The sequence below is a fragment of the Nothoprocta perdicaria genome, unplaced genomic scaffold (genome assembly GCF_003342845.1).
Source record: "Nothoprocta perdicaria isolate Ctin4 unplaced genomic scaffold, notPer1 scaffold_34, whole genome shotgun sequence".
Lineage (NCBI taxonomy): Eukaryota > Metazoa > Chordata > Aves > Tinamiformes > Tinamidae > Nothoprocta > Nothoprocta perdicaria.
Genome location: NW_020455577.1, coordinates 4291204 through 4304734, shown reverse-complemented (window position 1 = coordinate 4304734; position 13531 = coordinate 4291204). Strand labels below are relative to the sequence as shown.

At 39.5% G+C, this 13531-nt stretch overlaps 1 long non-coding RNA gene across 1 annotated transcript; it reads right to left on the bottom strand.

The window, feature by feature from the left end:
* Positions 1–852: 852 nt before the first annotated feature.
* Positions 853–6175, bottom strand: LOC112951255. The gene is made up of 3 exons (XR_003250170.1): positions 6135–6175; positions 4802–4861; positions 853–954 (listed from the first exon to the last, which is right to left on the bottom strand). It is a non-coding gene; the product is annotated as an uncharacterized LOC112951255 (long non-coding RNA).
* Positions 6176–13531: the final 7356 nt, after the last annotated feature.

The window sequence follows — 13531 nt, the reverse complement described above, 5'->3', positions numbered from 1 at the left end:
GATTTCAGATAAATCCATACAGGCTTTGAGACTCAAAGGACAGAGACAAGTCAGCTAGGTCATCTGCTGTCTTGCACTATGGTTGTGTGTGCATCAGCACATGGGTACATGGACATGTGTTTACATCCCTGAAATTAATATAAGGCACCCTTGTATGAATATAATATCTAACAGTGTTCAGATAAAAGTACTGCCCACACACTTTGAAACCAGAAGGATCACAAGAGCATCAGACCCCAGAATCTGTCCTACCTTAGGCTTGGGACCACTAGGCTTGGGTTTTCATCTGGTTGAGAGTTTTTTGTTTTGGTCATAGGGCCTTTGAGGTGGGCATGTAGCTGGGATTATCTGAATGAAAATTTGGACTTACATTTTTTAGAATAAATTTCTTCTCAGTGAAATTCACCATCACTTCTCCTATCTTAATGAAAATATCTTTAATATAACATTCATTCATAGATTCCAAAAAGTCATTACCCTCCTTACTACTTCGATAAGGGAAGCTCATAATGAGATGGTTTCATGCAAGAAAGGACCAGTCACTTTCATAGAGTTGCTAGTATGTTTTTATAACTATACATAGATAGAATTTATTAACATAAGGTTTTTCCAAGTACCAGATTTCCAACAACCCCAGATCAGTCAGAACATGAATCAGCCCCTATCTGCACAAGAAGTGTAATTCACTTCAAGATTGAAAATTCTTGCTGAGAAATGTAATGCAACCAAGCTGAATCCAGCATAGCAATTTTGACTGTATTTTCAGTCTCAACCCTCACTTCTTACTGCCTGTTGTGCACCTCCAGGTTGACTCTAGCCCAGTACAGGGCACTGGTGCTTACCTGCCTGCACTGTGGCCATCCTAGAGACGCGTGGACTGCACAGCTCACCTCCCTTCAAGCACCAACATCGAGTGCCTGAAACAGGCTTGTTCCAGCTCTGCCGTTCTGATTGCTGAGCAAGAAGGACAGGAAATCATTACAGTCAAAACATTTCTAAAAAAGGTCACTTTAATACAAAATTACATCAATCACCTTGAAGAAAAAAGCACATTTCAATTGATGTCATTCATTCGTGGGCTAATATCAGCTTTAGTTTTAAAAAGTTAGGCTGGTTCAGGAGAAAAATCATTAAAAATTAACCAAATCTTTCAACAGAGATTTACATCTTGTGCGAGGAGCTAAGAATTGTACGAGTTGTTTCATATGGTAATCTAAAGGGTTGTTTGAAAACTCCTTCTGAGGACATTACTGTGAAAGCAATTTCAGCCCAAGAGCATCAGTTAGAGAAGAAGAATCTGCAGGAAACATTTCTCATTCCTTACTCCAGTCTAGTTACATGCTTCGCAGAATCCAAGACTTTAATTCACATATGTAGTGCTATATAAGTGATACAGGCCAGAATTATTATGCCCATAATTCATAAGTACATATATTCAGGACTATTAGACACATTAGGTGAAGTACCTAACTTTACATAAAATTTTCGGATATGATTATGACACAGCTACATTTTCAGAATCTCTTCTAAATATGGAGAAAAAGCTTTATATGCCTAAAACTTTTAATGGTAAATTCAAACTAAATTTGCAGGAATAAATGAGGCCCCATACTTTCAGCCATTAATATTCCCATCTGACTTCCAAAATCAATAATTAAACTTCCAGTGATCCAATGGTACAGGATCACACCCATATATCTTAATTCACTTTCTATGCCCACATCCATTTATACCAGCGTACATAAGGATGTGCTTAGCTTTAAGTAAGGCACTGAAGGACTTACCCATGTGTTAAACTATTTGCTGAAGGATGGATGGTTTGGAGGCAGTGATATTGCAGCACCCAAAATTCTCATTTAAATGCCATCATACATACAATATAGAGACATAGAAAAATACGGACAAACAAAAAAACATACCTGATTTTACAGCACAAGATAGGCCTCCAATCTCAACAGTTTTATTCTATGTATCTTAATAAGGTCCATATTCTGCAACATTAGAAACTATCTGGTATCCATGGGGATGACTAGGGGAATTAGTCAGCCTCACCAGTTGAATTCAAGTGCAGGTTTTTTTCAGGTCCATGGCTAAATAGCTAAATTCCTCTGTATACTGCAATTTTAACATGCACTTCCTGAAGTGTTTTAATTTTGCGCTCTCTGCAACAAACACATCTCTGTCTGGATTTGCAAATAGTGCTCAAGCTCTTTAGTTTCAGGTCAGCTAAAACACCGTGATTTGAGAAGTCTGGTACAAAACTGAATGTCACTTGATTGCTATTCTGCTTAGGAGTCACTACAAATGATGGATCATGAAGGAGCAGAAAGAAAAACCAGCAAGGAAGAGAATGAAAATGAAGAGAATGAAAAAGAACAGATCGAGAGAAAGAAAAACTCAAAGGTAGAATAAAAATTCTCAGAGAGTGATGTTCAAGGAATGAGGAGCTGACACAGACTACTGAGCTGTGCCAAAGCTGCTTCCTGAGGCTGTGATATCGCAGGGCAGGATCCTTGAGCAGGGATGGCTCTGCATAGGGCTTGCTTCAGGCGAGGTCCACTTGAGCAAAGTTTACATTATCCAAAGAGATCAGGGAAAAAAAGCTTCCTAAAATATAAGTTTGTCAAGCTCTGTAAACCTCCCACTCCACCATGTTATACCTTATTACCCATAGCATGCATGGAGATTCCAAGGACTTCAGTCTCCAGAGTGGCTCTCCCCAAGCCCAAGACATCAAGCTCGCTGCTTTGGGAGCCAAGGCCCCCACATTGCAGCCAGATTCCTGCTGTGCTCTCCCCCTGGAGAGACGGGGCCATCCCAACCTTCCTGCTGGCTCTAGGAAAATCACCGGCACGGAGCAGCACTGCTGGAATTGGAATGATTCCATTCCAGCCTCCCAAGCCTGGCTTTCCAAAGACGACGTTGGTAATTAGCCCTGAACGCTTTATGCGCCACAGAGGAAGGCAGCAGAATGGGTCCAGCAGGCAAGGTCTTTAAAGAGGTTCTGCCAACACTTTGATCACTGAATGAATTGTCTGAAATAATAATCCTGTGAACTCTTGGCTTATTAAAAAGGAAACCGGGGTGTTGTATCAATGAAATATATTTTATTGTGCCCTGTCAATGAGACATATGCTATTATATTATCAAGGTACTGATTCAGACTATAAAATCAGCTTTCCATTTCTCTTAATGAGAGCCTGTACCAAAAGTAAATTACATGAAATTTCAGCACTGTATTTTTAATAAGAATAGGACATTCTGGTTCTCTTGGGTGAAGAGAAAGTTAATACACTATTATTAAGTCCTTGCATTGAGCAGTTTAAGGACTAATATTGACTATCCAAAATTCTACAGGAGCTTCAGTCAACAGGAAGCACAATGGTAGAAACCAAAGACCTTTGGACTGGTAAAAGAAAAAGATATGTAAGTCCTCATGTAAGAGGAAAAGGACATTGCTTAATATTGGAAGAAAGGAAAGGTAAATCAGACAATCACAGAATAAGTAGTAAATCAGAAGTAGAGAGAGAGAAAGAAGAAGAGGGCAAGCCCAGAAATCAAAAATGAGGTGTGTTTTTTGGAAAAGAAGATGCTTTCAAGGCCTCCGTTAAATGGTCAGGAGATAAAAGAAACAAATATATAACTCTATAAGGACAGTCGATGTATACACTGAAAAATACCACAGTACTTGAAAAGAAATGGGCTCTTCCTCCACCACCAGCTATGGGCACCATGTGTTTGGGGTTTTTTGTTTGATTGTTTTTTGTTTTGTAAGGGTCTTGCCTTTCTGTTTTGGCAAAACTATTTCTAGGTCAACATGTCTGTTCATTAACGCTGCATTAGATAGCAATGAAAGGAGATTACAAGAAAAATGAGAACCCTGGGGCCTGCCAGGCCTTTCTGGGATCAATGTTTCTGGAAATGGCAAGGTTACATGAATGAAGAGAATACATCAGCTGATATTGTTATGGAAATTATTTACACTTAAAGAAAAAGACAATAGGGGAATATCTAAAGATATTCTGTATGAAAAAGAATGCACCTGTTAAAAAAATAATCTAAGCAATAATGAATCAAATTCCTCTTTTTTTTTTTTCCCCTCCACATGGCAGGAAGAAAGAGTTGTTAGGGGAATGGAGGAAAATAAAGATCAAAAAAACTTCCAATAGTCTAAACCCTTTTCATATGGACATAGTCTTTTTCCTGGGAACGCAGGGACATGCTGCAGGTGAACCAAAATTGCAAGAAACTGAGCTGAAACCCAAGAACGCAGGAGAGCCTTGCCTCCAGGTAAACACCATCAGTTCAAGGGCAACGTTCCTGCAGCCGGGTTTCAGTGCTCTGTGCAGGGCTACCTGTGCAGAGCAGAAGTCATGTCCAGAAAGTGAGAGCAGGAAGAGCAGCTCTCTTGGCTTCATGGGGAATGGCGAGATGGATCTCCTAGGCCTACACAAGGTTCCTACTCCTCGGAAACAGAGGGCTGGTTTGGGGATTTTCTTTCCCAGTCTCCATCCTGTTATATTGTTAGAGATATGGCCTCTTGCCTTGTACATGTTTTCATTTTCTAACTGAAGTTGTCACCCAGCTGTCCCCAGGAAAGGACCCCCACACAGCAACACACATGCCACAGGAAAACATCAGAGGCCTCTGCATGCTGGAGAACCCATGCTGATTGTTCCTGTTTGCATTCTATTCACTCCAGAACTTGAACAATTTGAAAGAGTTCACAGAGAAAGCAAACAGGAACACAAAGCTGAGAGGGCGATGAGGAGTGTGGCCACAAGGGTTTCAAGAGTCTCACCCATTATGCTGTGGGTCTGAATTCCTAGTTCAGCTAACCTGGCACGCAGAAGAATTTTTCCTTTAAAAGAAAGAAAGAAAGAAAGAACAGAATAAAATAACTTCTACTGAATCTCCAATTCTCATGCACAAAGAAACAAGACAATGCCAGTTTCTCATGTGCTGCTGTGGAAGATACCAGCTCCCTTGTCCACAAGCCCTCCCTTGAAATCTTTGACCTCGGCGCATGCAGCATCTTTCAAGGAGGAAAAGCGAGGGCAGAGACGCTCCTGACAGAGTGCTGTCCCCTGATGCTTGCAGTCTCTGCCATGGACTATCAGAAAAGCAAAGGCAATAGCTGCAGATGTTAAAATACCTATTTTTGGAACAGAATGCTAGGAGAGCACAAAGGAAGTGTCTTTCACTTCCGAAAGGCTCCTCATCAGTAGCCAGGACAGTGATGCACACACTCACCTTGGCCTGCTTTCATTCCTGTCCACCATGCAGCTTGTACCTAATGTCCCTCCCTTTTTTTTAAAACCAATCTCTTGGACACACTTTTAACCAGGAACAACAGACAAGACAGGCTCTGCAGCACTCAGAGGACCTAAAATTTATCCTTGCTTGAAGGTGCAGCATGAGACCTATAATTAAGTTGCATGAAAACCGTACCAGATTCCCTGTTAAACTCTTACTTGCTGAATGCCCGTATGTGTTTCCTTATGTACGGATTGGAGGATCAAGCTGGTGTTTTGATTTCGGAGTGCTGAGACCTCCAAAGGCATAAAAGTATCCCGAGAAGTAAGTGCCAGTTTTGTGCTGAGACTGAGCCCACTGAAGTCAATGAAAAGACTTTTTTAAGCACCACAGGATTTTGCATCGAATTTTAAATCAAGTTCACTGATTTAGCCCTAAGGGCACCTGACTTGAATGGTTACATGGAGTCAGGTGCAGAACATGATTGTTCCATGAGTTTGCAGGCTAAAGAAGATGGTACTTAGCTGAAACCTGCAGTGTTGCTGTCAGGTCCATGGATACTAAGGAAGTGGAGCCAATAGTTCCCTATCATGTCTATGGCTCGCTTCTGGCTACGTCTTGATTTATATCAACATCCTTGAAGCATTATTAATATCACAAGAGGCAGACCTGTCAACAGAAATAAGAATCTTGGCAAATTTGCTCCCACCTACTTTCAGGTTAATCAAATGTGTCATTCATTTCTGGCATTGCCCAACTATAAACATGAAACATGAGAAAACCACATTGCCATTAATTAGAGGCAAAATGAGCATAATTAGAAACAGGTTAGGTTAAAAATCAAAAATGGAGCCTGCACAAAAGCCTTCTATACTCACCATTTACTCCGGCCACAGGTGAAAGCAGATTATCATTCTTTTGTATTACACTGAAAAGGCAAAACAATTAATAGAACGTCATTTGTATCCTGACATTATTTGCTCTGCCAAAATCCATACTCCCATGCATGGCTTTAGCAAAGATCTAACAGAGACACAAACAGGGCCTCTGGGGGAGCCTGACACACACACTAGTGTCTGCAGGGTCAAGACCCAGCTCTATTAGCATCTGCCACCAAGGTTTATTTGCTCTTGTACAAGAGCCTGGACAAGGGCTAGGAATCGCTGGAGTCCTCCTCAGACCCCACTTGCACAGAAAACAACAGTTACAGCCACAGATGCACAAACTGGCTGTGATAATACAGCGTTTAGCACTGGAAATACAAAAATAAAGGGAGATTTTTTTCTTCTTTTACGGTGGAAAGCTTAATTTCATACTTGTATCTTCAAGAAATCTGCAAACATTTGCAAAAGAGGTGGAAGATCCAATCTCACTTTCATAATGAGCGATAAAATGCCCGGTTTAGTGGCAGGACATGCCACTGGCTGGAATACCGATTCCACAGCCACCTTGAGCTTCTGTAAACCAATTTTCCTAGGGGTGCCTAATCTTGCCAAAGAGATAGTGCTTTCCACTTCTTGTAGATGCTTGTTTATGCAAACCTTAAAGACAAGTTAGTCAATTGATTTTCACAACGCTGCAATTAGATATTGATTTATTGGCACCCAAGGGTTGCCGCGCACCTGATGTTAAGAAAATGTCCTTCCATCTGACTAAATTCAAGTAGGAACAGTGGGAACTAGAAATAATCCATAGCCCACAAAAGGGAAACCTATGCTGTATTTAAAAGGTTTAGATTTAGGCAGAAACAAGACAAAAGTTCCAGAGTTCGGGGTGGGGAAGATGTATAGAAAGAAACCTTTAGTAGTGTTTTCTCCAGGAAAAAAAAGGCAGAGTTAATGATTCATGAGTGCATGATTTAGTTTGGAAAGAGTCATGTAAGATTAGTACCCTGGGCTGCCCAAAGCTAAAATTTAACTATCATAACTGTGAGCATCAAGTCTGAAAAGGATGAATGACTAAAAGAACTCAGGAGGGGGTTTCTTTTATTTTCCCTGCTTTGAGGAAGAGGGGAATGTGAGAAGAATACAAATGCACTGATTCACACCTATCTATTAGTCATACCTCTGTTGTGATGGTTGCTTATTCTGTAGACATTCTCTGTTATATAAATAAGGTGCACTGCCTCGGGGCCTAATATAGTATGTCTTTATATCTCTATTTTCTAGTTTTCTTCCTAACCCCCAATCATTTTGCACTTCTTTTCACACATTTGGTAACTCACCTGATACAAAATTCTTTAGCAGGAATTTTAACACAAAAAAATGCGCCRGTCACTAGTACTTTCCAATAAAGTTTTGCTGTCATTTTGTCCAGCCCTTTCCTAACCAAAAAAATGTTTAATCAGTTTTAGAGTAAAAAGCATTTTCACTAAATGTATCCAGAGAAGAAATAGTCTGATATTGCATTCTTTCTTAAAATAGATTATGAGGACAGATGTTTATTTCCATAAATGCTTCATGAAAAGGTCATTTACAATTTCTTAGCCTAGACATTGGGTTTTTTAAGCAGCCCTTTACCTTAACAAGCATTAAACAGCATGYTTTAAACAACAAATTCTAACTGTGACAACAAATTGTCACAGTGAAGGTTTTCTTCTTTTAACAAATTTAATGAAAAATATGGGCTCAGTTTGTTTTTAAAGTAAAAAACAGTTTCCAAGTATAGTAAAAGATRCCCTATGCTATAAATCTGAGCACTCTTCAAAGAAAACATTGCAGAGGGGTATATAGGGCAAAATTCAGAACTTCCTTGTCAGGGACATCTAATCTCTCTGCATATTTTATTTAAAGCTTTGCAAAAGACTAGTCTGCAGTGATGAATAATTATTTTGCTTATACTAGTTTAAATAYTACTACTTCTGTTTGAGTTTTCCATTTTGATTTGCCAGTAATTGCTTTGCAATAAAAGAAAAATTCTATAYGTTTCCTTCACCTAAAGCATGCAAGTTACCATAACACTGGTATTTTTATCCCAATACCTGTTTGTCCCAGGTGAATGCAGCAGAACTCGGGCAATTTAAATAGCCTAACACRCAGTCCAAAACTCATTAGCGATATGTGATTTGACAGGAGGAGCTTCGACAGTGTTATGTGATTGTTTCCACATTAACCTTTACGTTTCAAGTCAAGGGTACAATCACCTTAGCTGATGTGGTTTTGAACTTATTAGTTGTGATTGGGGAGGCAGCGTAACACGGGTGCGCTTTCCCTCATGCTGACACGGAGCTTTCCCAACTCCGGTGCGCGCTCTTCTCTCAACCTTGACCTGAGAAAAGGCGAGCAAAAGAGTTAGTGCACCGCTTTCTCCAGCAAGCTCCTTCTAGAAAATCGAGCACTTTTTTTCCAGTAACAACCTGGGGGACAGACACTGCTCTTTTCTCGTTTTTAATGAAAGCCCAAAGCAGCCCTTGTACCAATGTTGCCAGATCAAAACGAGTCCAAAGCAAAACACACTAAGTTCATAAGTCATTATTCAAGGGAAACAAGCCCTAACTTCACCTGGGGACTAGTCTGAATGCAGCTCCACTGGTGCTCAGGAGGTTCTAGCTCAACTTGGGCGACCATTCACCCAAGCGAGAGCTTCCCAGTGACCAGGAAGAGCAGGTTCATGTGTTTGGTTTATGGACTGGATTATAACCACACTGATAATAACAAATATCACCATGTGCTTGGGGCTACCAAGTTAAAAGCCAAAATTAATACCCCAGGAGACCTGCTTGGAAATCCTCCCCTCCGGCAAACACTACACAGCTGAATCCTCCTGGAGCTGCAGGCAGCAGCAACCACCTCAGCATAGATGGTATGAAATACAGACCCTTAAGCAGGCTAATTCTAGTTTCACTTGGCATAGACAAACTCAAGAAACCTTTCATATTACCCCTCACAATAACCCAAAAAGCAAACAAAAAACCAAAACACCAGAACATCTTATCACAAGTTTGTCAAGACCCTTATTAGCATCAACAGCACTGCAGTCAGTGGGAGACTTTCCCACCAACTTCAATAGACCCTGGATCAAATATTTCGATAGATACTAGGCAAAAATCAAACTCAGACCTCAGGGAAGCATCTTTCTTCATCTGGCTGCTTTTTCATTTGATCTTTGGCCAGGCAGCCATCTGTTGTTTCCAGATTGTCTTCAAGATTGCTATTAAGATATGCATATAGACACACAAATTAATAGYAATCATATATAAATATCATATATATAATGATGACATATCTATATATACATATATGATATATACGTACCATATAAATGCACACACTTTTTTCCCCCTCAGATAAATTCCTTTTCTACATGGAAGGCATCTAGCCTAAGAAATAGTCTTCAATATTTCAAGCCTCTTGGCTAGAGATATCCAACTCCCTGCCCATTTTCATCAGGGGGCACACAACAGATTTGCATATTCTTTTAATTCTCTTAACATTAACTTGAGCCCGTACCAAACAGTTTATTGACTAATTAAAGTAAATCTGTCACAGTGAGATTACCATGAGCCTAAAAAGTTGCCCAGCAAGCACTGTTTCCCCTTGCTATAGATTCAGATGAATAGAAAAGATGAATATAGGTTTGGCTTGGTACAAGATGCAAAGTCAAATTAATGGGGAAAAAGCATCAAGTCACATTTAACAGGTTATGTAATACCTGGTCTAAATTCCTGCATATTCTATTYAAAAATCCCATGCCTTTCTCCTGATTGAAAAGGTTTAGTTTGAGAAAGTTAAAGTTTTAAGGAAGATTTCTGTAAAACAGGGAATCATGCTAAGTTGAAATACCCCTCACCAAGCTGAGCTGGGACAGCTCCCATTTTACCCTAATGACTAATGGGCAGCAAGATTCACTCTTTTTTGTGGTAGAATACAATAGTCAAAACTGAATAAAAGCAAATTATGCATTTAGCATCAAGTGATTAAATAGTTTTTAACCAGACAATAACACAGCAAACCCTGAGCCTTTCGGTGCAAAAGTTAACAAATCAATATTGAGCACAGAGAACAACTGATTAATGACAAATTAAACAATTATAATTATTATTAAACAATTATTTACTGACTAACCCTCTACTGTGATTTGGTGGGATGGGGAAGAATGTGAAAATATTCCCAGTCTATTTATTAAACAGAACAGGAAAYGATAGTTGTAAGAATTTGTTCTCCTTTTCCAAAACTGGACCAAGTTTTCCCTCAGTACAACTTCATGGTTTTGATTCTACATTTGCCTTATCCACTTGCAAATTTTTGAGCCGATACATGATCACGTTTTAGGACAGGACAAGCTCATGCACAGGAGAATTGGATGAACAGCTGCTTGGGGTAGTTACAGTGGATTCCGTGGGCTGCCCAAAGACAAATATATACAGACTAATATATCAGTAAATATTGCTAACTATTGGAAGGAGAAAATTCAAATTCACAGATAATTCTGAGTATCTTAAGACTAAGGTGATCRAAAGAGCTACTAAAAGCACCAAAAAATAAAGTATAATCACTGGCAATAAAAGCCTTCTCCATCGCGCTCTTAGAGACTATGCTAGTTTCCTCCTCTTTCTTCTCTCACATATTTTTTGTCTAAATATATATACACATTAATTATCGAAGCTGCCACACCATGGCAGCTTTCAAAATATAGCTACTTGATTGAAAATATCAGGCAGGGAGCAAAGTCCTGTTTTTTCTGCTCAAAGTCAGARGCAGAGCTCTCGCTGTCTTCAAATGATCAAGCCCCTTCCCCTTCCCTGTTACTCAAGCTGAGTGCTAGACTGATCCACACAGTAAAGGTGCAAGTGCCATATGGTTCCCTGAATAATACTGCATATTCACTTAAAAGTTTGGAATTTTCAGCTGTATTTTGGCCATTTCTCACTTTTTCTTCCACTAGTTCCTTTGTATACAAGTTTGAAGGACTTACCTACCTGGACAAAAATAGGAAGCATTTGGAACACAGGTTTTTAAGACTTTGAATTRAGAATTTGTAAAATCTAGTTTTCACGTTAGAAACTTATGCTGAGCTACATTCACAGAAACAGGACTATATCATGACCTCTATACAATAAGCAGAAATAGTTCACGTTTCTGCTTCTCCATGCTGGATACTCTTAAGATCCAGTATTGCATTGTATTTTGGCTCCCATTCCAATAAAGTAACAGCAGCGATGCCAAATGTAGCATTCAAAGTAACACAGAATCTGAACAAAGGATATACATTGAAAGGTGAGAGAATTTACTGCATGCATTAGCTTTTCTTATAGAAAATTTGATCCAAGAAAAACATTTTTCATCATTCTGAAGTTGTGCTTTTTTTTTTTTTTAGCTTACTTTTTTTTAACTTAAATATATTCAGAGTATAACCTCTTGATACCATGCTGTGATATAYAGAAGCTTTCAGAGAGGAACAACCTGAAACTCAGAGCATCGTATAACTGCAAATTCTGCTTGTCTGAACAGTATTTTTCTTCCTCAAGTTTGGAGAGGCTGCAGCTGCCCGGACCCATTGGCATAAAAAAAATAAAGGAAAAAAAAATTGCTTCAAGGGGGCAGCAGGCAGAGGGCAAGGATCCTTTGGTGGCCCAAGAAAGCCAAGTACCACTGTTCATAAAGAGAGATTTGTTGCCTCACCAAATCACATATCTACTGCCCATACTGAATGCTGTTCAAGAAAGTCAAAAAGCCAGGCAATTCCAAATTAATCTCATCTTAACTTTTGTGATTATGAAAAGAAGTGATTACTGGGAGGAAAGCTGTAAGCTCACAAAACCAATATTCTTCTGCACAAATTCAGATCAGTGCTGCCTGAAAACATAGAAAAGGTCACAGAGCAGTGRGAAAGTGTGCTTATATATCTATTAAGCATTGCTCTGCTTACTTCACCTTACTTAAAGCCCATATCACCTTTTAAATATGAAATATTCCATGAAATATTCCAGGTGACAGACCAATACAGAAACATAATCGCATTGCCCARTAATATTTATCATCCTTTTGAGCATTCAGGTAAATTAAAGCCTGGATRCCGTCAAATTACCCTCTTCATCAGAGGTGAGCCTAAGAGCCCTGGCTCCGTGTTTAATTCAGGGGAATGAAACTTTATTCCCAGGTGGTTGCTTCATCTACCGCAGGAAATCACAAGCTGCCCTGGGGTCACCTGGGCAGCCCGGCACTCCGAGGGGACGAGGATGGAAGGAGGGTAACCAGGCTCGGCTGCCTTTGCTGCAGGGAAAATACTGCAAGTGCAAGCGACAGCGAGCTTGTGCCGGCAAAGAAAACCTCTTTCCCAATATTTAAAGAGTGAAAAGTTTTGAAGGAAAGCAGAGGATAACAAATTCATGGGGATTAATAATTTAAAACCTAGGATGCTGCGAGTTCTCTTCTTCAGCCACTGAATACTGGAGTTCACGGTATACTCTGAGCAATTCTTTTTAAATTCAGATTACRTATTTCCACCAGGGTCCAGATTCTGAAGTGCTTATTCAGAAACTGGTTTAGGTAAAAGTCCTGCTGGAGCTGCTGGGAATTGCTGTGGTCCAATCAAGCCTGCATAAATATCGAGTGCTGATTTCTGGATTTCACCCTCTGGAGTAACAGACCATACAAACCAGAATGAATAATTAGAGGCTCTACTAAATAAACAGGCTCTTTTAAGTAATTAATTTGATTCTTATGAAAGCAATTTTCCTTGTGCTTCCTACAGCAAGTATTGCAGAGAAAAGTGGAACCAAGATATCTTAAATTATTAAATACTTTGAAACTGGAATCTTAATTTATAAGATTGCTGTRCCAATGTCTGCCTGTTCTATAATCTTAGACTTACAAGTACATTTGTGGGCAGTCCATTTCAACATTTCTGTACCTCTATAATTCACATATACTCATTAATCGACCACAAAGCTAGATTTTAGAATTAGATAAATACACAATTTTACTAATGATGAAAATGATGTGCAGAAAACATATTGCATCCTTGGAAAACAACCTAACAAAACACGTGCTTGAAACAGGATCTCAACCCCAAAGTCCCTGATGCCACACAAGCCTGTGTGACAAGCCAGGACACTCAGTGCCCATAGATGGAGACTGAGGCTTTTAAAGGGAAAAAAAATACTTTAAAAAAAACTTTCATGTTTTCATTCACTCTCTCAAGTCTTACAGAAAGACGTGGGATGGATTCTCAGTCAGTGTGAATTAATGAATATTGACAATAAACCATCTTCCGAAACACGCCAATATGATCTACTCTGCTSTACTCCATGCTAATTGGAAAAGTGCAAGAAAAA